At 43.1% G+C, this 26,341-nt stretch overlaps 1 protein-coding gene across 2 annotated transcripts in view; it reads right to left on the bottom strand.

Annotated features, from left to right (window-relative positions):
• The window catches only part of LOC145996586 (cytochrome b5-related protein-like), an 83,756-nt gene that overhangs the window by 42,888 nt on the left and 14,527 nt on the right, over nt 1-26,341 (bottom strand). The window lies entirely within an intron of this gene.

The raw sequence follows: 26,341 nt of genomic DNA, 5'->3' as shown, positions 1-26,341 counted from the left end.
AGAGGCTTTCACCCTTTCTACACTAGAATTCAAAATTCTTAAAATTAAGAGCATATCACACTGGAAGAATTGGGGTATAGGCCCCTCTTGGCATTGTCTTAAGTATGGGTAAATCTATCTGTTGAGCCCTTGCCTTTTCTACACTAGAAATTCAGAATTTCTTAAAAATCAGAGCATATCACACCTGAAAAATTGGGGTATAGGCCTCTCTTGGCTTTGTTTTAAGTATAAGCAAATCTGATTGTTCAATCAAATAGCCTCGCCTTTCTACACTTAAAAGTTGTGCTGTCCGTACCGTAAACCCCACTACTTGCGATCTTCTACAATGTGTGTGTGTGTGATAATCAAAATTTATTTTTGTTAAGGAAATCCCTGGCCCCTGCTACGACCTAACAGGCGAGCTCTCCTACGATGTTTTGGGCTCCTGTTACGATATTTTTCTGTAAATTGCTCCTCATGATGTAAAAATTGGTATTGTAGCGGTATTTGAAATCGAGTGTGCTGCGTGAAGAGGGAAAAATCTCTTCATGTTCACTGAACAATAGTACTTCCGGGCTTTTCATCGAAAAAACGTGGGGTTGATGACGTTCAGTTCAGACAATGCGAATTGAGGGACTATTGCTCAACATATCACTCCTCGCATCCCCTTATAATCCGAAGCTCTGCCATGGAAACTTCCATATCATCTAGAGCGACTGTTCAGCGAGTTGATTCTTGAAACTAACCAAAACAGACGTTAAGGGATTGTGGATGCGACTCGCATGAAACAAGCCAAACAGCCCTTAACGTATTGTTGAAGGAAATACACTTGCAGAACACAAAGTATAGAAAGTTTTTTTGTTCCTGTTGAGTGTGTGTTCCAGAGAAAAGTAAGTACCTTGCATGATATGTTTTCTTATTGGTGTTTTATTCTGTGAGTTGATTTTTGAAACGAGCCCAACAGACGTGAAAGGGGGATTGTGGATGCGACTCGCATGAAACAAACCAAACAGCCCCTTAACGTATTGTAGAAGAAAATATACTCGCAGAACTACACATACATTTTAGCATGCATTTTTTGTTTGTGTACCGTTTGTTGATAGGAAAAAATGTGTGTGCGGGACACATTATTAGGCTATTTCTTTATTGCGCTTGATATCAAGTGGAAAGTGTGGTTCGGATCTTAACTGTTTTAACTTTTTATACTCAGAAAAAAAAAAACAACTGTAGGCCCATTTATGTTCAGAAGAAGAAAAAAAGTGTAGACCCAAAATTTTATGAATGTGAATTTTCAGCTCAAAGGCTGTGACTATGATTGCAGGGGGGCTGTCTGCTGTTTTAAATCCACTTTATGCGCAGTGAGGCTAATCGGGACTGGACCTACAGTTTAAAGTGGGATCCGAACCAATGTGTGCCTCCACCGGGGTATCGAACCCCGGGAGCCGCCGATTACAAGGCAAATGACGCTACCACTGCACCATGGGGGGAGGCCCTGTCTGCTGTGTGGTTGTGTGGTGCTGACCACATCACATATGCGAGTTGTTCTGAATCCAAAAGGCGAGAGAGTTAGGGGAGATCCGTGAAGGCACTAGACCAAAAAGTTACATTGTTGTAGGTCCCATAGGAGCCGAGAAAATCAATGTCTTGGAAAACGTCTTAAGACAATTATCTTAATCTTTAAGAAAGTCGACTTCCGGTCTGTCAAGATGTTACTTCCGGTCTATCAAGAAAATTTTCTTAAGACAAATATCTTAAGACGTTTTCCAAGATATTGATTTTCTCGGCTCCTAATTGAGCTAGGATGATGATTGTGGGTTTGTTGGATAGGTTTTGATGATAACTACTCGACTACAAGCAAGCGCCCCCCTCAATTTGTTTAAGAATTTCGATTTGATCCTAAAACTCTGCAAAACCTATTGGAGTGCTTTGGGCGTTTTAGATTAAAAATTTTTGTAATGGGTGGTTGTAGAAAAGTCATTCTTGTTCGACGAAAGCGATATATTTTAAAACTGCTCTGTGACCCTCTCGTTCTTCACGTCGTGGACGAAGGACTTCTCTGCGACCAGGATGACGCTGCATAGGGTATCCTCGGGCAACGGACTGTTGAACTCGCAGACGACCTTGATGTTGGTGCGATCGTTGACCACCACCTGCTTTCTTTTCGTGGTGTTGATGACGAACATTGGCCTGCGTGCTTTGAATTCGCTGGGCGTGTAGTACATGTCCACGCTTCCCTCGGTCACGCGTTTGTAAGCCGAGAACGCTTCGTAAAGTTTGAGGTAATCGTCTTTTGTCATGTCGAGGTTGTAATTCTCGCGCGGGAACACTTCGTTGCGTCCATTCTTGAGATAAACGTTCTTGATTTTGCAGTCGTCGAATTTGCTGGAATCTTTCTCCTGGTTGTTATCGCGCCCGGTCTGAAAGAGCACTACGACGAAATCTGGCATGTCGAACTGTATGTTGTTGAACTGCGTCGTCACGTCGAATTCCATGTGACTTCCCGATGCCACCTTCTGTACGCACTGGTAACTGTGAAAGTGAATCGCCACCTGCGGACTTTTCAAGATCTCCGCTTTGTACTTGAGGGCGTAGTTCGTCTCGTATTCCACGATCGGCATTCTCAATTCCATGCTCCGGATGACGCATTTCGCTGCTTCGGGTAATGTGTTGGCTATCGGCGTGCCGTCGACGTTCAAGTTGGTGTATCGCATCAGTGCGTCGTTGTCGTTGGCCGCTCTTCGAAAGGTGACGCGCAGTCCTCCCTTCCACATGATCTCCTTGTAGTCGGAGAAGAATCCCGGCAGCAGACGCATGGGAAAGAGCACCGTGTGACTTGTCGTCGATATTTTGGTTCCCGCTTCGAACCCCCCGGCCTGATAGTATGCCGCGTCTGTTTTGGATAATTTCAATGTTCCCACTGCCGTCGACGTGATGCAAGGATAATCGATTCTGTCGATGACGGTACCGTGTTTCCTCACCTCCACCTGCGAGAAGAGGTGAGGCACGAAGTTGTCCACGAGTTTCAAATTGGCATTGGGCGGAAAGGCTTCTCCGCTTTCTTTCTTCACCACGTCGAATTGAAGGTAGAGGTCCGCTCTGTGAGGATGAACGAACCTGTCCCCTACGTCCACGTCGTATTCGATCTCCCTGTTCGCTTCGTTGAGATTGGCGAACGTGCGACGGTTGGGAGGGAAAGATTGCAATTCGTAACTTTCGATTTGCTCCATTTTCACTATGCGTGTTATTTATTATACGCTGATCTCCACGATGGCAGTGGTTGTTGCACCTGCGAAATCCACCACCTCTCCTTTCTCGTTCGTCACCACCAACTCTATGTCGTCTATGCGGTTGCGACATACTGGAAAATAGATCGGCGAAGAGGGCGTGTAGATGATCGGTTCCATGAACTCGGAACTTGGTTTGAAGGTGGCTATGATTCCCGTCTGCTTGTGACTTCCTAATAATCCGTCCGAAGATTTCGTGATCATTCCTTCCGCCACGTTACAGTGTACGTTCAGAGTCTCTATGGCCAAGAATTTAGGAATGTTGGTTGCCACGTGCTTGATGCCAGCTTCGAGTTTGGTGTCGTTCTCGAAACCTAAAAGTTCTCCCATGGTGCCCACGTCCACGGTCTCCGTCGCCGATAGGATTTCCACTCTGTGGGTGACCGAATTTTGAGAAAGGTACGTGCCTTTGGGTAACTGAGCTTGCAAAGTGGAAAGATTGTATTGGCCTGGCGTGACGACGATGTGTTCGCTTCCGACGCTAATTTTGTTGTTGTGATGCGTGACGTTAGGTATGAGGTACATGCTGTAGAATGCACGCAGAGCCACGGATTTAGGATAGACGATGTCGTCGTGCAGCGTGAGTTTCAAGATCGAAGATTCGCTCGTGAGATGGAACACCCCCATTGTCGTGATGCTGTTTCAGGTTCCACAGTGCTTTCTGGAAATCTTCGATCGTGGGGTTATTTATTTTAGAGAGAAACGCGAGCACGGAGAGGCAGAGATGACCGCAGTTCACGTCTCCGAAATCTTGAATGCGTTCGTCGTTGTAGTATATAGAGGTTTTGTTCGTTTTCAGATAATGGACTAAATTTGTAGGTGGAACACCTCCGAAAGAATCAAAAACGAATGCTTTGTTACTGTCGTATTTGTGGTAACATATCCAATGCGTGCCTGGATTTTCTTGATTGTCCAAGTTGACTACTCCACATTCTCTTCTTTTGACGGTTGAAGGTAACGAGTCGGACATGAAAACTCCTCTGAAGTGTTTGATTTGTAACGGTTCGATCAGAGATTCAATGTCTCGGTTGGTGAGTGCTGCTGTTTCTTTTTTTTAAACTTTCTCATCACGCCCTTCCCCCCTTTCTTCTCCATGGCCAGGTTGTGACGTTTCTGTTCTTCCAACTCGGCCTTGTTCTTCTTCGAGTCGATGACGGTTTTCGCGATGGCGGCACTTCCGCCGGCCAAACTTCCAACGGCCCCCAATGCTGCCAGGATGGCTGGGATGCTGAATATGAAACCTCCGATCTTTTGCTGTTTCCGCGAACGCTGCAATCTTTTCAATTGAGGTGTGCTGAGCAGTAATTTCATTCCGTGTCCTTTCGACAAGCAAGAACGTTTCTTCTCGCGCTGTTTCTTGGTGAGTAACCCATCGAGGGCACCTAGATTTTTTAGATTCGAATATGGTATCTGGTACACGACACCCTTGGGCTTCATGTTGATGCTCTATGTGTTATTTTTTCACGGTATGTTATTTATATATAAATGTTCTGAGATTTTTTTTCAATGGATGTTATTTTATATATACTCCGCGTAGCCCCGTTACACAAATTCTATTACATGCTTTGTTTTCTTACCAAGAAGTTCCTTTGTCCCCTTGTACACGATACGAGTTTTGTTCTCGATTAAGATAGCTAGCTTCTCGTCGGATAACATGATAGCGTATCGATCTGGTAAAAATAGACTGTATTGTCCGTTGAGCAACAGACGCACCTTGGGACCATACTGGGTAGAAACGATTGAACCGGAAGTTATCGTGTAAGGTTTGTCGACTTCCAATTCCTGAATTTTTACATACTCGACTGACAAATTTAGCATTTGTTTTAATGCTTGGAGGTCACTCATTTTTTCAGTTGTCATATCGAAGGAGAGAAATTTTCAGTGTGTGTGTTAGAGAAATTTAATTTTTTTTCACGATGTGTGTTATTTATATATACCGAAGATTATTTTTTTTCACGATGTGTGTTATTTATATATATATTTTTTTTTTCACGATTTGTATCGAAGATTTTTTTAACAGAGGAAGAAAGTTCGTGCTTCGGAGAACGCGATGATGTGCGTGATGATTTCTTCAGTTTCCTGTGTGGACTTACGCCAATCATCAGTATATCGTCTTCTTCCCTGCCTCGCCTCGTGCAGTTCGTCCAACCTCTCGTTCAATTTCTCCCCCGCGGCCGACAGAAGAGTGTCGAGATCACCGCACCTCATTCCACTGATCTCCCGAAGACGGTCCTTGAGAACTATTTCGCATCCCATGTGAAATGCCGGCGTCGTTTTAGCTATGATCACAAGTTTATTAACATCTCCGTTAACTATCTTTTTGAATATTTTAGATAGTAGTTCGTGCGGCAAATCAGTTATGCAAGCCATGTTTATTTTTTTACTGTATGTTATTTATATACCCCACCCCAATTTTTGTTTTGTTTTCATGGCGATGGTGGTACCCAGTGCGGCGACCCGTTCACCCAACGATGCGTCTCTGCTCACGAACCTTTCGAAAGCTGCATGTTCCAATTTCTTGTCTGCTTCGTGACGTGCGTCCAGATCCGTCTGCGTGGTGTTGTAGGCAATGTCGTGATCTTTGCATGCCGCGTCCAACGGATTCACACCCTTGTCTCCTCTCTCCAATCTTTTCTCGAGTTTGGTACCCGGTCCGCAGTACTGGTAGCCAGGTAAATGCATCTCGAAAGGTAACTTGTTGATGATGTCGTTCACGAGTCCCTTTCCTTCGGCCACGTTCCAGAATCTCGGAGGCAGCGTGTTGATGATTTTGATCAGGTAACCTATGCCCTTGTCGTCGTTCACGATGAAGTTGGAAAGTTTCGTGCTGATCATGTCCACGATGCCAACCTTCTCGTTGTAGAAATTACGATTGCCTGCATTCTCTTCGCCGGCTATCACCAACAATCGGTCCACGAGTTTCCTAACGTCGTCCACCGAAACAAATTCTTTGGGTAACGTGTTGTAGCGTTTGACGCCGCTGCCTGTTTTGACCTGGTTCCAAATCGGTTTGATGAGATTCCTGTACTTCTCGCCGCTGCTCGATTTCACCCTATTCTGCGAGGCGTCGTTGTTCTGGTACAAGGCATCCGTCATGATCAGAATTTCCTTGTAACTTTGGTAATCTTCGTCGGTGTAATCTTTCGGCTGCTTTTTGGCGACGAGTTCCCACAGTCCCACCGTACCCGGATACCTGTTCCAACTATCCTTGTCGCCTAAATTGACTTTAATGTCGTTGCCTTCGAAGGTCACCTTCGATTTCCCAATCTTCCACACCACACCGCCGCCTTCGTTGCTTTCCATGCTCGGATACAATCCGAACACTTCATCCTTGTCGAACTTCCCCGTGCTCAGGTAGTCTCGTGCCAAAGGCCCCAACTCGATCTTATCCGAAGACGACGTGCTGCCTATGGCTCGACGTCGTGCCGGTACGTCCTTCAGTTCGAACGGCGTCGAAGGAATGCTCGAAATGGGCGTGGGTACGGTGTAACTTTTAGCTGCGAGTGGTACGAGTTCGTTGATCAAATTTTTATTTTGTTCCGTGACACTTTTAATTTCTTTACCTAGACCGCTGATGGCATCGATCACGGGTTGATCCTGACGTTTCTTCTCTTCGTAGAATCCGCGATTCTCGGATTTCCAACCTTTGAAGCGTTTCGCGAGGTAATCGCGAAGCTTGAGATTTTCGTCTTCGATTTTTCGTTTCGTCATGACGTTATTTATACACGTCGTTTCTCACAACGTTGCAACGTTTAGAAAGTCGTTGATTTTGTTTCTGTATTTTCCGTCGATGGGTTTCCTCGTCATGTCGATCGTAGCGAATCCGAAATCGTCACTGTTCCAGCAAGAAGAGCAGCGTTCCGAAAATTGATTGTAGTTCATGTCTCCGCCTACGTAGTCATCGTACGCGTGCTTGAGGTTGGTGTGATCTTGACGAAAGAAACATATGAAATTAGCGTTGTCGCGTAGTAACTGTTTTGGAATTTTGGAAAACGTTTGAGCTAGGTAAAAGCAATCCATTTCTTTGTGACGACCTTGCGTGAAAAAGTTGCAAATTTCATTTTGATTTTCCAGGATGACGTCGTCGAACACAACGACTGAATTTTCACGACAATCGTCGAGTGGTTTTATTTCCGAAGCGAACGTTGCAATGTCCAGACCATCGTACACTTTCATCAGTTGCTGGTATTTGGATTGCTCCAAACTTTTCGAGAACACGTACAGGTGCCTGTTCTTCCAATCTAACCAATTCGGTGCGAGGAGAAAATTGTCCACGAGCAGTGTCGTTTTCCCACACCCCGAAGGACCTACGATCAGACAGCGGATGCTGTCGGGAAGCAACTCGCCGTTCTTTTTTTTCTCGTTTGACTTTCCGGATCCGGTAGACGCTTCACCACGTTCCACGTACTCACAAGATCACTTCGTTCGCGTCGATCCAACTCTTTTCCGGAAGTCCCAGCCATTTGACAAACAGTTTGTCACCTTTCCTACGCAATACTTTCTCGATGAGGTACGTGTCGGGGTGTTTCGTTTTAGAGAGTTCCTCTTCGTAAAATCTTCCTTTCAAAATCTCGCCGCTACTATCTTTTATTATATACGTGTGTCGGTTTCCGGGTAGAACTCGAACCACGGTAAAAAGTTCCGTGCTCCAATTTTTTGTGAATCCCTTCTCGAAGGTGCGTTTGAATTTGCTGATCCTCACCCGGTCTCCAATTTTGTATTTAGCTTTCTTTGTCGTGGGTGTGTACTTTGGACAGTAAACTGTAGAAATTAAACGATGCTCGTCGGACTTGGTAACGTCAGCTGGCTTCATGCCTATCGTTCTGTGTACCGTATCATTATAGGTGTCGACGAGTTCCGGCAGGATGTCGACCCATTTGTAATTTCCCCTAAGCGTGAATCGTTTCCACATGTGAGTTTTCAAGGTTCGATTGAATCTTTCCACGATGGTGGCTTTGATGTAACTGAAGGTCGAATAATGTCGAATGTCATGTTTTTGAATAAACTTTTGGAATACAGCGTTGTAAAATTCCTTCCCCTTGTCCGTTTGCAGAAACCGTGGTCGTCTGCCGCCGCTTTCGCGAAAAATTGTCTTGAATGCTTCCGTGACGCATGTTCCCGTTTTGGCTTTCAAAGGTAGAGCCCATGCGAATTTCGAAAACGTGTCTATGACGGTGAGGAGGTACTTGTTGCCCTTGTTCAATTTATGTACATTTTTCAAATTGCCGCTGCTCATCTCCACGAGGTCACTTTGCCAGAGGTCGTCGATGCCCTTGGTTACCACAGCCAAACGTTCGTAGTTACGGCGTGCAGGTTTATGCAATTCTTCGACGATGGCTTGCCTAGACATTTTTTTTAGAGATTACGTTTCAAAAGAAGCATCAGCGTGATGGGATTCAAAGAGGGTGGCACCTCGCTCGTGTTTTGAATGATCAGCTTATCGCCGGCACTCACGTCGAAAACGGTAAGATCTTCGTCTTCGTGTATTTCATATATGTTGCGCGTTTCGTTCCAACGTGCCAGAGGAATGTTTCCTGCTTTCTGGACACCACGATTCGATATCAAAGTCATGGTGGGAACGCTAGCTTTTCTACCGTGAGACCAGTACGAAAATTCGTTTATCTGAATCGTGCCATCGAGGAGAAACTTGTAGTACGGATGATAAGGATGTAACATGTACAGTTTGTTACCTTCGACGAACGTGGAAATTCTCTGTTGATTGGGTACGCTGTTGATTTCGATGGCTTGCAGAGAATGCAGTTTAGCGAATTTAGTGTCGACGCCGAGCAGATTACTGTGAACGTGTCCGAGTTTATTTTCGATGGGCAGCAAATGCTCGACTATGGTATCCGTTACGGCAGACAACGACGGTTTGATTTTCACTTCCACGTTCAACTGCTTGTAGTTTTCGTTGAGTTCTTGCAACTTGGCACCGAAAGAAGCCAGCGTCGATTCCTGCGCGGATTCCACCACTCCGACTTGATCTCTGATGTTGACGACGATGTTCTGAAGGTTCTCGACTTGATTCAATTTCGAGCTCTTCTCGGTAAGATCGTTCACGATGCTTCGCATCTCTGTAAACTGCGTGTGAAGATCGGCGACGCTCTGCGAAGTGGGCAGCGTCGACACCAGCGAACTGATTTCGTCTCGAATCTGTTCCACGTTCGCCGTTTCCGTTTCCAGTCGTTTCAGCATACGTGATATGTTCCTTTTCAAAGCGTGCAATTCTTTGGAGGTGGGGAGATTGGCCACCCTACTCTCGAGATCGCTCAAAGAAATTTTGATGTCGCTCGATTCGGACAGTGCCGTCACCGCCATTTTCAATTTTTCCAAATCTTCGCTCGAAGGCACGCTCGTCCGTAACGATTCCAAGTCACCCTGTATGTTGTCCAGTACGTGATGAAAATGAGCGAGATTGGATTCGGCGTTCAAATTTTCTAAATATTCGATCTTCTGCTGAACCGTGCTCAACGCGTCTTGAATGCTCGTCAACGCTCTCGCTTCAGCGTGAATATTTTTAATTTCTTCGTTGATCAATTCCAAGGATGCCTGAAGCGTAGCGATGGTGGTTTGAATGTGTTCGAAATCTTGATAGGCCTCCAATTGAATTTTTATGTTCGCGACGCTTTTACCGATGACCTGCAGTTCGTTCGACGATGGTAGGTTCGCCATGGTATCTTCCAAAGTCTGTAACTTGGATTTAATTTCTTCCAACGTGCCGGTGAATTCTTCTTGTAATTTGGAAACGACGACGTGCAAGCGTTCTACATCAATATCGTTCACCACGGTTTGAAGTTCGGAGAAATTCCTTCGATTGCGGAAGTTCGTTCTTCGATTTCGAGTTTCAATTTTTCCAAATCTTCATTTTTCGATTGAAATTGCTGTAATTTGGCCAAATCATTTTGAAGCGAATCCACGCTCAACTGAATATTTTGAACGCTGTCGTAAGAAGGTACGTCGACATAATTTTTTATGAGCGTTTTCAGTTCGGAATCGATTTTCAGAATGGGGTCGAGACATTGCGTTTGGAGCGTAGCGATTTCCGACTCTAAACTTTTGTTTAAGGTCTCCTGCAAAGCGATCAAATCGGTCCTCAACTTCTTAACACGAACGTCCAACATGAGAATCTCTTCTGCGTGGTCCACACGCTTGGTGTTGCCGAAAATGTCGTTAGGCATTTTTGGTTAACGGTTATTTATAATAGGATAGACGATTCGTAATTCTACGAAGAGAGGAATGAGTTTGTCGTAATCTCCGAGGAGTTCCATGTAAAGGTAATCTCCTGCAGAAACATCGTATGCCATGTTAGAAAGCATTTTGTCGTGCTTGATTCGAAAAATGTTCTTGCCGGTAGATATTTTGATTTCGCCTACGTTCTCCGGATTCACGGTGATCCAAAGTTTCCCGTCGATCGGAATTTCGTAGAAATGTAAATTGTTGTTGAAGATGTAAAACATCTTGCCCACGTCCTCATCCAATTTCGTCCAAATGCTGTTGAGGTGAATGATCAACAGACCGTTGAGTTTAGTTAACACGGAAGGTAGAAATTCATGATCTGTCGTCGTGCGGTGTACAGTCTCCATTGTTTGCTTTCGGAAACCAAAGAGATTCATGTTGGTTATTTAAGAAAAAATTGAGATCGTATCTAATATAAATAACACCACAAAAAATGTGCAATTTTTAGTAACTTCATCTTTTTTTTTTCTTAGCAAAAAATGGAGAAGAAGGAAGCGAAACGTGCATGCAACCAATGTGGGAAATATATATCCATTTCTCACTTGAGAAGACATCGGAAGAATGTGCATGGCGAAGGATCAAGTAAGAGAAAGCTCGATGATGACGATCAAGCGCCACGAAAAAAGCAGAAGAGTGGCGGCGAAAGTATTCGAAATATTTTAACCGAGGAGACTTTCCGATCTGAAGAAACATCTGATCTAAACAACTTTTTTCGCTCGGTCAAAAGCAAGTTAATTTCGTCTATCACCGAAGCTTTGTTGCAATGCTCGTTGAAAATCCACCTCATCGTTTCCGTCATTTACGAAAAAGCGAAAAAAGAGCGAGAAACTTTCCATCATTACACCGGTGTAAAGAGTCTCCACGCCGCCGACGTCGATGAGGTGGATGCCATTTGCAACCAGATGTTTGACGCTTTGTTGAACAAGCACGAGACTTTCCAAAAACGTGGATCGGGTTGGACACTTTGCGGTTCGCCTCACACTTTAACTTTGAAGGTGGCACGATACAACCCGATGGGAGCATCCAGCTACATCAATTTGCCTCGGGAAATAGCCGATAAGAAAGCCATAATCAACATACAAAATGAGGATTACAGATGCTTTTTGTGGTGCATCATTGCCGATCATCACCCAGCCAATAATAACAAACATCGTTTATACCACTACAACAAGCCAGAATATCTCTCAGAATTTGAAAAACCTATGGCTGGCATTAATTACCCTGTAAATCTACGAGACATTAGTAAATTTGAGGCACAGTACAAGACAGATAAAAACGAAAGTATAGCCGTACACATCTTCGGATTAGACAAAAACAACACCATCTACGTTCTCAGACACAGCAACATTAAAAGTAATCATGTCATCAGATTACTCCTGATCGAAGATGATGATAATTATCATTACTGTCTAATTCAGAATCTTCCAAAATTAATAAAAAGTCAAATTACCACAGATCACCATAAAATTCGAGTATGCGACAGATGCCTGAGTATATTCTACGGTCGAGGAAAAAAGAATGCTGATGAAGAACTCCGAGATCATCATGAAATGTGTAGTAAACATCCGGCTACGGCTATCAAAATGCCCTCTCGAGACATGACATTTTCCAACTACAAGACATTACTCTGGCATCCCGTGGTGATATGCGCCGACTTTGAAAGTTTGCAACTTCCACTCGCCATATGCGAACCGAATCCCAGCGTATCGAGCACCACCGAAATTCTACATCACGAAGCCTGCGCTTTTGGATTGATGGTCAACAACGCAGGCAATGTTATTTTACATCGTGGCAATGATGCTCCACAAAAATTCGTTCAAACCTTGAAACAGATGGCCATACAATTCGCTCCTCTACTAAGAGAAGACAAAGCAATAGAGCCTCTTACCCAGGAAGAGAAGGAAGCATATGACCTTGCCTCTCAGTGTGGTGTGTGCGAAAGTAACTTCCTCCTCGAAAATGTCAAAGTTCGCCACCACAAACATCACACCGGAAAATATGTGGCACCCCTGTGTAACAACTGTAATCTACAAATCAAGAAACCGAATTTTATTCCTGTATTCATTCACAATTTGGAGGGCTACGATGCCAAAATCTTCATAAAGGAGATGGGATGCGACGCTCAACCCATTAGCGTCATAGCTCGCACCAACGAGAAATTCATTTCATTCAGCAAAAAGGTGGACGTTGGAAATAGCAATCACGTAGAAATTCGCTTCTTGGACTCCTACAACTTTCTGTCTTCGAGTTTGGCGACACTCGCGTCTCAACTCACCGACGATGATTTGGTCGCCACCAGGAAATGTTTCGGCGACCAACATTTAGCGCTGTTGAGACGCAAGGGTGTTTACCCGTACGAATACATGACGGATGCTTCCAAATTCTCAGAAACATCGTTACCACCGAGAGAAGCATTCTACAGTCGTCTTAGCGACACCTGTTGCACCGAAGAGGACTACCATCATGCTCACCTCGTCTGGTCTACATTCTCTTGTCAAACCATGGCCGACTATCACGATCTGTATCTGAAGCTGGATGTCACGCTATTGAGCGATCGTTTTCATCTCCATCGCTCGAGAGGAATGGCAGCATATGGTTTGGACCCCGCTTTCAGTTACACCACACCGGGTTATTCTTGGCAGGCGATGTTAAAATCCACGAAGGTGGAGATAGAACTCATCAAAAATATTAATCAACTTTTGTTTGTCGAAGAGGCAAAACGTGGTGGAATCGTCCAGTGTCCCCTTCGATACGTCAAGGCCAACAATCCACATGTTGCCGATTTTGATGCAGGGAAACCGACAAACTTCTTGGCTTACTGGGACATGAACAACCTGTATGGTTATGCCATGTCCGAGACTCTGCCCATCGGAGAATACGAGTGGATGAGCGAGCAGGAACTTCAAGATTGTTTGGAATGGAGCGAAGATCATGAAAATGGATGTTTCCTGAAAGTAGATTTGGAATATCCTGCATCGCTTCATCGAGAACACCATGGATTTGCGATGGCACCTGTGATGGAATCGGCTCCGGAGAAGAAGCTGATGCTCACCTTCAAGAGCAAAAAGAATTACGTGGTGCATTATCGTCTCCTACAATTCTACCTCCAGCATGGATTGGTTTTGAAGCGCGTGCACTCGGGATTGAAGTTTAGACAGACCAGGTGGCTAGCACCCTATATCGACGGCAACACTCAACGTCGAGCATCAGCTTCTTCTTCCGCAGACAAAAACCTATACAAATTAATGAACAACAGCATCTACGGCAAGAGCATGGAAGATGCGAGGAAAAGAAGAAATATCAACTTGGTCTCCGACCCGAAGAAAATAAACAAGTTCGTCGCTCAGCCCACGTACAAGAACTTCACGATACTGAGCGACACGTTGGTATTGATCGAACGTGCTCTCCGCCACATAACATTCAACAAACCAATCGCCGTGGGAGTCGCTATCCTCGAGTTGTCGAAGCTGGCCATGTACAAGTTTCACTACGACATCATGAAACCACGCTATGGAGAGGCGATCGAGGTGGCGTACACCGACACAGACAGCTTCGTGTACAACATCCACACCGATGATCTATACGAAGATCTGAAAAACATGAGCCAGCATTTCGATTTCTCCAATTATCCGAAAGATCACGCTCTCTTCGACGACACCCAGAAAATGACGATCGGGAAGATGAAGAATGAAGTCAACGGCCGCATCATCACAGAGTTTGCGGGTCTGCGAGCGAAAATGTACGCCGTGAAAATCCAGGACGAGACCGAAATAAAGAAGGCAAAGGGGGTGGGGCGTTCGAGCACAAAAAAACTAACCGTAGAAGATTATAAGTCCTGCTTATTCGACAAAAGCAAGCAACGCATGACCGAACATCGGATCACGAGCACCATCGACCAGTTGCGCACATCCACGATCAACAAAGTGGCGCTTGATCCCCACGACACCAAATTGAGGCTACTGGACTGCAACATCCACACCCGAGAATGGGGATGCCATGACGAGGAAGAAATCTGCTCGCACCATTAGACTTTCGCATCAAAAAAGTACGTATTATTTCTCGCACCACTTTTTTTTTTTTTTAAAAAAAAACAATCATTCACACTAATTTTTGCATTCACACTTTTTTTTTGTATTTTTCTATCATATTATGTACACTATTTGAGTATATTTTTTATTTTTTTTTCAGATGCTGCACCCCTACGGAAACTTTTTTAGTTCTTACACATTCCATTCTTAACCAAAATTTTTTCTTCTCTTCAATCATAAAACACACACATTACACACGGAGGTCCTCTGTAGGGGGTCATGGGGGGGTTAAAAAAAAAAACATGAAACTCTACAGAGGCATGGCTTTGTTAGCCGTGGCCATTAGAACTGTGTTGGGCACCACGCACCCCTGGCGGGATATTTTCTTTTTTTGAGGGGCCAGGGATTTCCTTAACAAAAATAAATTTTGATTATCACACACACACACATTGTAGAAGATCGCACCTGAGAGTTTTAAAAAACAAGAAACATCATAGCAGATTACGCTGAGAGCAAGGTCGTGGTAGATTACACTGAGGGATCTTACAGTAAAAGGAGACAGCCTTATAGGAAAGTTATTTCAAAAGTAGGTCAAAGAGGTGAGAGCAAAATTTGCAGGAGGTAAAAAATAGCCTAAAAAGTGATGCCAGAGCTTTTTTCTGTCCACTTTTCTCTCATTGCAGGTTAGTTTTAATCCGTAAAACGTCGTAAAAACGGATTACGCTGAGAGCAGAAGCCCATTAGCAGATCGTAGTAGATTACACTGTGGGAGCTTACACTAAAAAAAAAACGGTCTTATAGGAAAATATCGTAAGTTATTTCAAAAGTAGGTCAAAAGGCGAGGTAGCATAAGAGCAAGATTTGGAGAAGGTAAAAAAATAGCTTAAAAAGTGATGCCAGAGCTTTTTTCTATCCATTTTTCTCTTATTGTAGGTTAGTTTAGTGCGTAAAACGTTGTAAAATAAAAAGTAGGTTAAAAAGCCCTTCCAGAACATAGTAGATTACACTGAGGGACCTTACAGGAAAACATCGTAAGGGAGAACAGCCTTATAGGAAAATGTCGTAAGTCATTTCAAAAGTAGGTCAATGGGCATTGCTAGAACGTGCGCCTTACAGCAAAACATCGTAAGAGGAGACAGCCTTATAGGAAAATGTCGTAAGTCATTTCAAAAGTAGGTCAAAGGTACGCCTTACGGGAAAACATCGTAAGGGAGGACAGCCTTATAGGAAAATGTCGTAAGTCATTTCAAAAGTAGGTCAAAAGGCGAGGTAGCATAAGAGCAAGATTTGGAGAAGGTAAAAAAATAGCTTAAAAAGTGATGCCAGAGCTTTTTTCTATCCATTTTTCTCTTATTGTAGGTTAGTTTAGTGCGTAAAACGTTGTAAAATAAAAAGTAGGTTAAAAAGCCCTTCCAGAACATAGTAGATTACACTGAGGGACCTTACAGGAAAACATCGTAAGGGAGAACAGCCTTATAGGAAAATGTCGTAAGTCATTTCAAAAGTAGGTCAATGGGCATTGCTAGAACGTGCGCCTTACAGAAAAACATCGTAAGAGGAGACAGCCTTATAGGAAAATGTCGTAAGTCATTTCAAAAGTAGGTCAAAGGTACGCCTTACGGGAAAACATCGTAAGGGAGGACAGCCTTATAGGAAAATGTCGTAAGTCATTTCAAAAGTAGGTCAAAAGGCGAGGTAGCATAAGAGCAAGATTTGGAGAAGGTAAAAAAATAGCTTAAAAAGTGATGCCAGAGCTTTTTCTGTCCTCTTTTCTCTCATTGTAGGTTAGTTTAGTGCGTAAAACGTCGTAAAATAAAAAGTAGGTCAAAGGGCCGTTCCAGAACGAAGAGTTCATACTACTTGCATCCACCTTTAAGTCCAAAAAAGGCATGTTTACTTGGCTGTGTGAAGCCTCCACCCTCCTTAAAAAAATAATCCAGGCTGTGCCACCGCGTTGAATAAGAGAAAATATTTCTAATTTCTTCATCAAGTTATTTATCAGAGATTCAGACCACCCTGATTTAGTTTCGACAAACTACTAAACCTGTAGCCTAAGTCGATTACAAAAAACTGGGAAGGAATGGTTAAAGTTCATTCATTTTACAACGGGCGGGCGGTTGCTAACTATTGTGTGTTCGTTCCACTCTGGCATCATCTCGATGTTTCTTTTTTCCATTGAGGGGGCCCCAGGAAACTGCGCTACGCCACTGGGTTTATCTAAGGAAGCCTTACACCTTTCATAGAATCGCGCTACGCCACTGGCCCTTACGTATGCACCGCAGGCCAAGACGGCGACGAATGACGTCGCTGGCAGTGGACTGCGCCACATTGAACCTCTGGGCCATGTCACGTTGGGGTGGTGGATTCTCCTGAACTGCAATTCGCCGAATTCCATGAAGCACCTCAGGCGACACTTGCGCTGACAACCTCGAACGGGCCCCTTTTGTTGACGAATGTTTCTGTATTAGCACCATTTGTCTTTGCCTGGCCACGGTATCTTTAGCTGTGGTCACTCCGATGGTTAAACCATTTTCCCGACACTGTTTCACTATTCGGTTGTACGAAAAATGTGTCTGGAAAAGAGCCATGATGTACTCTTCCCAATAACGGTTAATTTTCGGCGGCACTCCGCCAACTGCAAACTCAGACACAACACTGGTTTCAAGGTTCTGGCGCAACTACACATGTGGCAGCAGCGTTGCCAAATCGGTCAGATATAGTCTGATCAGCCTTCTGTAATGATGGCTGGCGTAGAGTGCACCGCCGACCGCATGAAACCTTCCATGAGAACTGTGTACAAGGTGTGGTAGAAGCAGGTGATGTGTCAGTGATGTCCTGGGGGTGCTTCACATACACAGAATTGGGTCCTTTGGTTGAAGTCACAACACGGCCACATTCGACTTGTGGGCAAACAGGTGTTGCCGTTTGTCCACATCTCACCGATAATCCAACTGTGGACACGCCAATTTTTCAGGATGACAACTGTCGTGTGCATAGGTCCAAAACTGTCACTGCATGGTACAACGAGCATACTGAGGAGCTCTCCCATCTTCTCTGGCCAGCAAATCCCCACTTGGAACAACGGATCAAGCAGATAATTAGACCTAACCTCGTAGAATTTTGAGACCAGTTGGTGACTGAGTGGTTTACACTCCATGTGACCCACATCCACAGACTTGTAGACTCCATGCCACGGCGAATTGCTGCTGCCATTCGCTCCAAGGGAGGACCAATCAACTATTAGGTACGATTCCCTTTCGGGGCCTAATTTTTTGTTCTGTGTGCTTATGTCGGGCAATGTTTGAAAATAGGAAAATAGATGTAGAAATAAATTTGTGATAAAACCTAATATATGTGAAAATAGGTGAAACGAAGTAGAATTTTTTGAGCTTACATACCACAATGTGCAAAGCTAATACAAAATAACACTGAATTTAGTATCATATGAAGATACGTACTGTATTTACATGTAAATCCATTCCCTACATACAATATATATTGTCTGCTTATATCATTAAAGTTTACAATGTTTCACATGTTGTGTCCTTTTTTTTGTAACAATCTATGAATTACGGTTCATTGATTTCTTTGTGGATTTTTTTTTTCTGAATTCAAGTGTGGGAATTACATCACTAGTTCTCATACATGAAATTTTATGTTTTCAGACAGACAACACTCTAAAATAAAAAGTCATCAACTATTTGTGCATTGAACTTCGCTACTATTACATAGTGAACTGTGAAACTGCATTGCCACCATGAAGTTGTGAAATATCAACTGGCAGGAAGCCAATATTGGGAAGCACATGTGCCAAATCATTTGAGGCTTAACGAAGAGAAAAGTTGATGTACTACAGACAGCGCAGTTTGACCATGACATCGTGAAAGAGAATCGCTCATTGGTGTAATGAGGAAAATACTTCCAGAACATACAGATCTTCAAAAATTATCCAGAAAGAGATACCAAAGACAGTGCAAAGCAAAAGGCCTAATAATCAGAGTTTGACACAATTTCAAAAGGGCATGGGGTGTGAGGAGTGATCCTTTCACGTAGAAAGCCCTGGAATGCATTTTGCAGACTAACGAGGATCTGGCGTCTGGCCTTATGGCCAGTATAATTCTGTGTGTTGTCCTGTTTTTGTCCTTATGTGTGCTGAGTGCCACTTTACAGCCTCGGCTTTTAACGAAAATCAGAATAGTATTTTAATATTTTAGTAATACAACATTGCACAACGCAATAATTTGCATAAGCATCATCCTCCACTTACTGCATTGTCTTCAAGTTGATCCGAAACTCGAACAAGCAAATTCGCAGCTAGGAATTTTTACATTGAACACTGTAGATCACAGAATCGTAACAAATTGGAAATGACAGAAATGAGCAAAAAATTTCAATATGTAAGAAAAATAAACTTCACAAAATCCTCCAAAATAATGGTGACATTTTACTCATACACCCTGCGTGACAGAAGAGGGGGTTCTGTCCCTTAGGGTAAAGGGATAATTGCCCCTGGACTCCACCTCCTACTGAGTTTTGGGGCCCCTTTGAAGTAAAACATAACAAGTGTAGACAATGTGGGAAATGTATCTCAGCTCTTATTTCAATATGAAAAGGCTTGCAGTCCCCTTGAAAATATTTGGTGGGAAGTTACATTTTAAATATCACGTGTAACTAATGTTAGTGCTAAAATATCATGAATTACCAAGTTTGATTGTTTATTGTATAGCAATAAGGCATCGACTGGTTGAGCAACAGAATCTTTCTACTGGATTCATAACTGTAGACAATTGACACACTACACTACGTTTACAACAAACTGGGTAGCGTATTTTAATATCGATGGTCATCTGTGAGCAAGTAAGTTAATTCTGCATTTTGGAGAGTTGCTTGGGCCCCACTGGCTGGGAAAATACGCTGCTTAGTAGACGTCATATGATACGTTACTGGGAATCAGATTTATGTCAGTCACAACTTGTATTCAAACACGTGTGTGTCATACGATACCGCAGCACCAGCTTTTGCAATTCTTTGTCAGTGAACAGCGCCGCCAATGAGATTGTCATAATGGTATGATAATAGTCAGTTGTTGACTGCATCCATGACATCCTTTGGTTTCGAAATGCTGGATAGCTGCCCAGACCTTCATCTTAACTTTGGGAAAGAGATTAGAGTCGCAGGGGCTCATGTCAGGTTAATATGGAGCAGTGGCGTACGCAAGGGGGGTCACGGGGTTTAACCCCTCCCCCTTGAGCTTGTGAAATATTATGAAAAATGCTGTGGAAAAAAAAATTAAATGGCCAATTTATCACAGTCAAAGATCTGGGACAATACTATTACTATTACTACTACTACTACTACTACTACTAATAATAATAATAATAATAATAATAATAATTTGAATTATTATTTCCATGCAGCATGAGAAAAGCACAGCTTTCCAAACACACGCGTCTTTCAGAGCGATGCCTTGAAAATAAACACGAGTTCTTGAAAATAAAATATGAGGGTAACTATGAATTAAAAGAGAAGAAAAATGTTTTGTATCTCAGTTGCAACAATGTTCAATACACTGGCGTACGCAGGATTTTTTTTTCGGGAGGGGCTGGAATAGTAAATGTGGATAACACATGGCTTCGTTTTGGAGGGCAGGATGCATAATCAAATATTTCGTATTTTTGGAGCTTTTCAGTCTATTAAAATTGTATTCAAAGTCAAAAATGGTAATCGGGACTCACTTTAAAAGAGGTTTCGCATTTACACATTTTGATCTTTTAAAGTTCTTAACGGATTTTTATTTGAAAATTCTGATTTTCTCAAAATTTCGGTAGGGGCTGGAATACCATCGGCCACCCCTGTACGTACGCTAGTGTTCAACGAACATGTATTTTTTTGTGTGAACAATGAGAATTAACTAAATAAAGTTATTGGTTCGTTGTAAGAGGCTAATGTATAGGCGGACAAGAATACAGTCACCAGTTCGCAGCTCCTTGGATGAGTTCCATACTTTGATTATTTCAATTTATTTTAATATATTTTCTTGTTTTTATGGATTTTCTTCATCCTTAAAATGTCTCACCTCGTTGACCAGACAATTATTTCGTAACAAAGAAACAAAAAAATGCTCCCAGAATTTGATAGAAATCGAATGACTAGAAAGTAATTTCGTTCTGATGTTTTCGTAAATACTATATTTATGTAGATATCTACTACATAATAGTGGTGGTAGTATTAGTATTATTATTAGTAGTAATTCAGCTAATTCATTAATTATAAGAATTATTAATTAATTGTGATTATTATTATTATTTAATTAAAGTATAATAAAACAATGGTAATGTAAATTTGGAGAAAGTTTTAGAAATAACCCCCCCCCCCTTGATGAAATCCTGCGTACGCTACTGATATGGAGGATGTTCGAATATCTCCCACCGTGTGAGTCAGTGACGTGCGGTGACGTCGACACTTGGGGTAGCAATCAGTGGCGTGCTCAAGGGGGTGGGGTTGGTGTGGGTCATACCCCTTCCCCCTTTAGGACACAGTATTCCTAAAAATAGAACGTCAATAACAGGAAAAGATTGCAAAATGATGAATGAGTACTAAGAAAAAGTACACGTAACCTCAACCACCATTCGAAAATAAAAAAGATTTGATTTGACTACTAAGGCAAGAGATCCTGGGTTCTAATCTCGGCTTGACCATGGGTATTCTTTGAGTGTGTCCCTTCATCAATTATATTGTATCATCTTCGCGATTAGCCAAAAGTGGCGGAGAAGCGAAGTAAAATAAACCAAATCAAGCAATCAATCGATGATTTGACTTGATTTTTGTTTAGCGCCGCTCTTTTCTCCTATTTGGTTAATTGCGAATATGATATGATAAATTAATCAAGGGACAAACACAAAGAACACCCATGCCCAGGTCGGGGTTCGAACCCGAAACTCCTGGTGAGCGCGCTGTGGTAACCACTCCCCCACGGTTGGTTGATTTGGTGTTTTAAGTCCACTTTATGCACAGAAACAAAACAGGTAGAAAAACACACTTTTTTGTAGTTTCTTCAATAATATTCATTTGACTTCTTGACTTCTGAGATACATTTTTCATTTCAAATTATTTCATTATTCACTGCAGAGTACAACACAGGAACAAGAATGCGCGCTCATCACAGATTCGAATCCCGGCCTGGATTGTTCGAGGTCCCTTCATCAATTTAATCACATCATCACTCATCCTCATTTTCGCGATAACCAAATGTGGCAGAAAAGCGAAGTAAAATAAACCAAACCAACAACAATATGAACGTGCGTTCTCTTGCCCAAGTAAATACATCCGTTTAAGGCCAAAAGATTAGTATATTTAAATAAAACACTACTAAAACGAGAGCAAGAGAGAGCCTGAGCAAATATTTGTAATTTAATCATTATATATTCCATATTTGAAAAAAAGAAAATAAAGAAAGCATAACATTATTGTCTGCACATAACAAGTTCCCATTTCATAAATAATAAAACCACATCCCATCCCATTCTAACGGTGGAAGCGGCCCCGGCGCACACCCAGCGTCGAATAACATGGGTACCTGGGGGAAACCGTGGGGGGTAAAGACGGTCAGGGGCGTGATGCTGATCACATCACCCCCACTCACGACCGGATCAAGGAAGTGTGGGGCGTTACCCCCACACCCCCTATACGCCTTCATGGCGTGGTGCTATGCACAGGGGAACACTTTTACATCCCATAAGGTTCTGTAAATACAGAGAACATACGTAAGTACTGCAGAAAATTTTCCCTTGAGTTCTTTAAAGGATTTACAAAGAATCAAGGGAAACCAATCCCCTATCTGTCCTATAGGAGATAGACTTGGCGACCTGAAACCACGGGCTTTCAACCATTGCAGCGGGGGCGAGGGGACAAGGGAGGTAGAGGCAGAAATCTTCCCTTTTCCTTCGGGTGACCGTTTCTACCTGGAACTGGTATGGCGGAAAAAGAGCGAGTTAGGTCAGTTTTGCCCGCGGATCACACCGAGGGACGAGAAGCGCGTGAAAAAGAAAGTGTTGCATATGAACTGTGGCTTTAACTTTTGAGTCCCAAGGCCATTTTCACATGTAAGCCTCTCTGTCCCGAGTCGATTTTGAGCAAAATGCAGAGTTTCAATTACATGAGTGTAGATGAGTGTAGATCGGAGACTAATTGCCCTAGAGAGATGAGTGATATACCGTTGTACGCGGAATGAACCAGAGATTCAGACTATATGAAATTTATGCAAATTCGGCGTATATGTGGCGGGGGGAGGGGGCTAAATCTCAAAATTCCAAAATTTCGGAAAAAAAATTGGTTTCCCCATCCTCCCCCCAAGAAAAAAGTACATGACAGTGTCGACATGCACATGGAAATGATCGCTGACATGTAAGAAACACAAAAATATTTGCATTATTATCATATGACCAATGTAACTTGAGTTGTACCCCCCAAAAGGAATGGTACACTGATTCAAGCTTCCAAATGCAGCGGTACCTTGAAATGACTTTAGCTCAGAGACTATTTGCCCTGGAGATATGAACGATATACCGTTGTACGCAGAATGAATCACAGATTCAGACGATATATAATTTATGCACATTCGGCGTATATATGGAGGGGGAAAGGGGGGAAATCCCCTGAAAATACTTTTTTTTAAATGGGGTTTCCCCCCCCCCGCCCCCCGAAAAAAAAGGATATGAAACGTTCAAAATGCACATAGAAATTATCGCTGACATGTAAGAAACAGAAAAATATTTGCATCATTGTCGTATGACCAATGTAACGCGAGTTGTATTCCTGAAACGAAAGGCTTGTACGCCACTGTCTCAAGCTTCGTAATTGAGCGAACTGCAGTGTTACATTGAAATGACTATAGCTCAGAAACTAAATGCCCTAGAGATATGAAAGATATACCGTTTTACGCAGAATGAATCACAGATTCAGACGATATATAATTAATGAACATTCGGCGTACATATGGAGGGGGAAAGGGGGGAAATCCCCTCAAAAATAATTTTCTTTAAAAAAATTGTTTTCCCCCGCCCCCCGAAAAAAAATGTCAAAATGTACAAAATGCAAAATTTATGCAAATTTGGCGTATATATGAAGGAGGGAGGGAGAAAAACACCAAAAAATATTTTAAAAAATTGTGACTTCACCCAAAAAATGTCCTCGCACTTGAGCACAAAACGACACCTACGCACAACATTCACGGACGAAAAGCTAGAACGCAGTGAAAAATGAGATCCGATTCTTGCAGCTGCTTGAAATTCTATTTTTAGACAATGCAGGGTAACCCCTGTCGCAACTTGTGGACACTTGTGCTATAAAAAAAACAAAGGTTTTCTTCAGCGCGCTTCGAAATTCCATTCTCACAACGCAGATTCAACAACCAGTCTTCCCCCTCCCCCACCCCCGCGTCAAGTATCTGAGAGCTTAACTAGCAACGTGATCGCTCAGCTACTTGACGGCCAAATAGTCGTTGCTGCGCGAGCGCTGCTCACTTGAGCGCTGAGTGAACTTGAACCTTGCTTTGAGCCACAGAATATAGCGTTTTTGTGTTTCGATTTCGTGAGGCAAAAGAAAGAAGAGGAAAACTGTATGAGGATGGCGGGCGGGTAATGAGGAAATATTTATGAAGAACGGCTTGAGATATAGCGTAATTAGAGGGGAAGTTCAAGTAACAGAAGGTGATGTAATATTCCTGTTTTTGTAATTGTATTAAAATGAAAGTTTTGTTTTTATCAAAGAATAAATATTAAAATATACACCGTAGTTTTGGAAAGTTGTGCAAGGGTGTTAAAATGAAAATTTCGACAGTTTTGTTCACATCAACTATTCTATTTCCATAATTAACAGCTTTTCAAACACCGAAATCTTGTCCACTCGACGCAGCCACATTGATCACAGAACAAATTATTCAAAGGCACTGATATTTTGATCAATGAGCAAACAGCGTCAAGTAAATGATCTGTCTGCTCAACGAGCTAAAATCTAGCTCAGCGATCGTGGCTCAGATACTTGACGGGCCCATTGTCAAAAGGCTGATACCCAAAGGGAGACCATCCAATATGGCAAGGCTTCATTGTGACAGGGTTCTCGGAGACCCGCATGACATTCCGTCGCGTTTTTGCTACGTGCCACCTTAACCTTAATCCATGCACGCTGCTCACTCTTCGAAAACATCGCATTAGAGCGATCCAATTTTGCAACACCGCTTTTGCATGCACTGCACTAAACTGCAGGAGGCCTTAGAAAGAGCGTTTCGCGGGCCAACAGCAGACGTCGCTGGCACGCTATTGCCGATACTCTCGTGTCGTCCTTCTCCTCAGCCGAACAAACAGGACGAGGTAGTAGCAAGAGGCAGAGGTCACTCACCCTTCCAGAAGGTTGCAGTGAGCTAGCTGTGGCAACCGGGTTCGCTCATTCGCGGACCTGATTGGTTCTCGCAGACACCCCCCCATATTGTCGTCTGCTGCAAGCACGCGAAGCGATCTTTCTAAGGCCTCACGGACTATAGCGACTATGAGTGTGCGGTATTATGACCTGTCGGTACATTTTTGTTGCAATAAATATCGCGAATTACGTTTCTGATTACGCTAATGTCAAAATCATCAACGCAGACATTTCTATGTGATGGCCATTTTCTGATCTTTCCGGGGGACACGAGTTTCCTCATCGGCGACCGAGCTTTCCTCTCCCGCAACTCCTTTCGAATCCGCCTGATGGTCATCTCTGACAACCCTGTTGCTACAGACGCGCGCTTTGTGCTCTGCGTAATTGGCACCAAATACTGTTTCTCTCTCGATTCCCTATCACAGAAATCAATTAGTTTGCTCACAATTTCACGCCCTTCACTGTGCACAGTAGCACCTCTCTTCCTCACACTCGCCATAAAACACCAAAATAAGGAAAAAGCAAAAAAAGAAAAATCAACTTCCACGCGGTTCTCACGGACAATGACCCGCCAAGAAGGAAATAAGACTTCCTTCTCCTCGACCACCCCCAACCACCCCTAAATTCTGCAAATGAACCTGACCCTCCCTTTCCCTCCGTTCCCCGTCTCCCTTCATTCAGCGATCTTCTCGTCGGCTGCCGGCTGTACTAGGAACAGCAACGCCCTCTTGATTATACGCGACGTGACAACAGTGTTGCAACTACTTTCTTTCCAACCCTCATATAATAGATGAAGGAACCACTTTGCAAATGAAATCTTGAGTCTTTTGTATTGCCATCCAGTCGGGTATTCCTTCCTAAGTGTTAACCGATTAAAGTCTTGTAAACTCTCAAGGAGAATCAATTTATTTATGTATAGGCCTACATCTGCAGTTTGATAGTATGAATGGATAGAATTGTGCAACCAGTGGCGTGCCCAGGATGTTGGAAAGAGAGGGGTTACGTATACTTTTGCTTGGTAGTCAGCCCTCAATTTGTCATATTTTCCTAAATTTGACGTTCTTTTTTTTAAGAATATTGGGCCAAAGGGTAGGATACAACACCCACCAACCCCCTTTCGCACGCCACTGTGTGCAACCTCTGATGAAAAACCCTCCTTTTTCAATTTACCATTGCCACAAAAAAGGGACATTTTGGCGTCCCGTTTTACGTTCCAAAAAATCGGGACAGAGACAAGAAAGGGGATTGTCCCAGCTATTATCAGTACCAGCTAACTGTAGACCAGGCGAACGAGAACAAGTCTCTGCGCAAGTAAGTAGTGACGCGAGACGGCTCCACCAATGAACAGCGAGAGAAGCGGGATTGTGTAATGGGCGACGGGAGTTTCCCGATTTCCTCCTT

This window comes from Lepisma saccharinum, chromosome 12, assembly GCF_977018435.1.
Source record: "Lepisma saccharinum chromosome 12, izLepSacc3.1, whole genome shotgun sequence".
In the NCBI taxonomy this organism is placed as follows: domain Eukaryota; kingdom Metazoa; phylum Arthropoda; class Insecta; order Zygentoma; family Lepismatidae; genus Lepisma; species Lepisma saccharinum.
The sequence above is the reverse complement of the archived record's forward strand: the minus strand, read 5'-3'. Positions and strand labels throughout refer to the sequence as shown.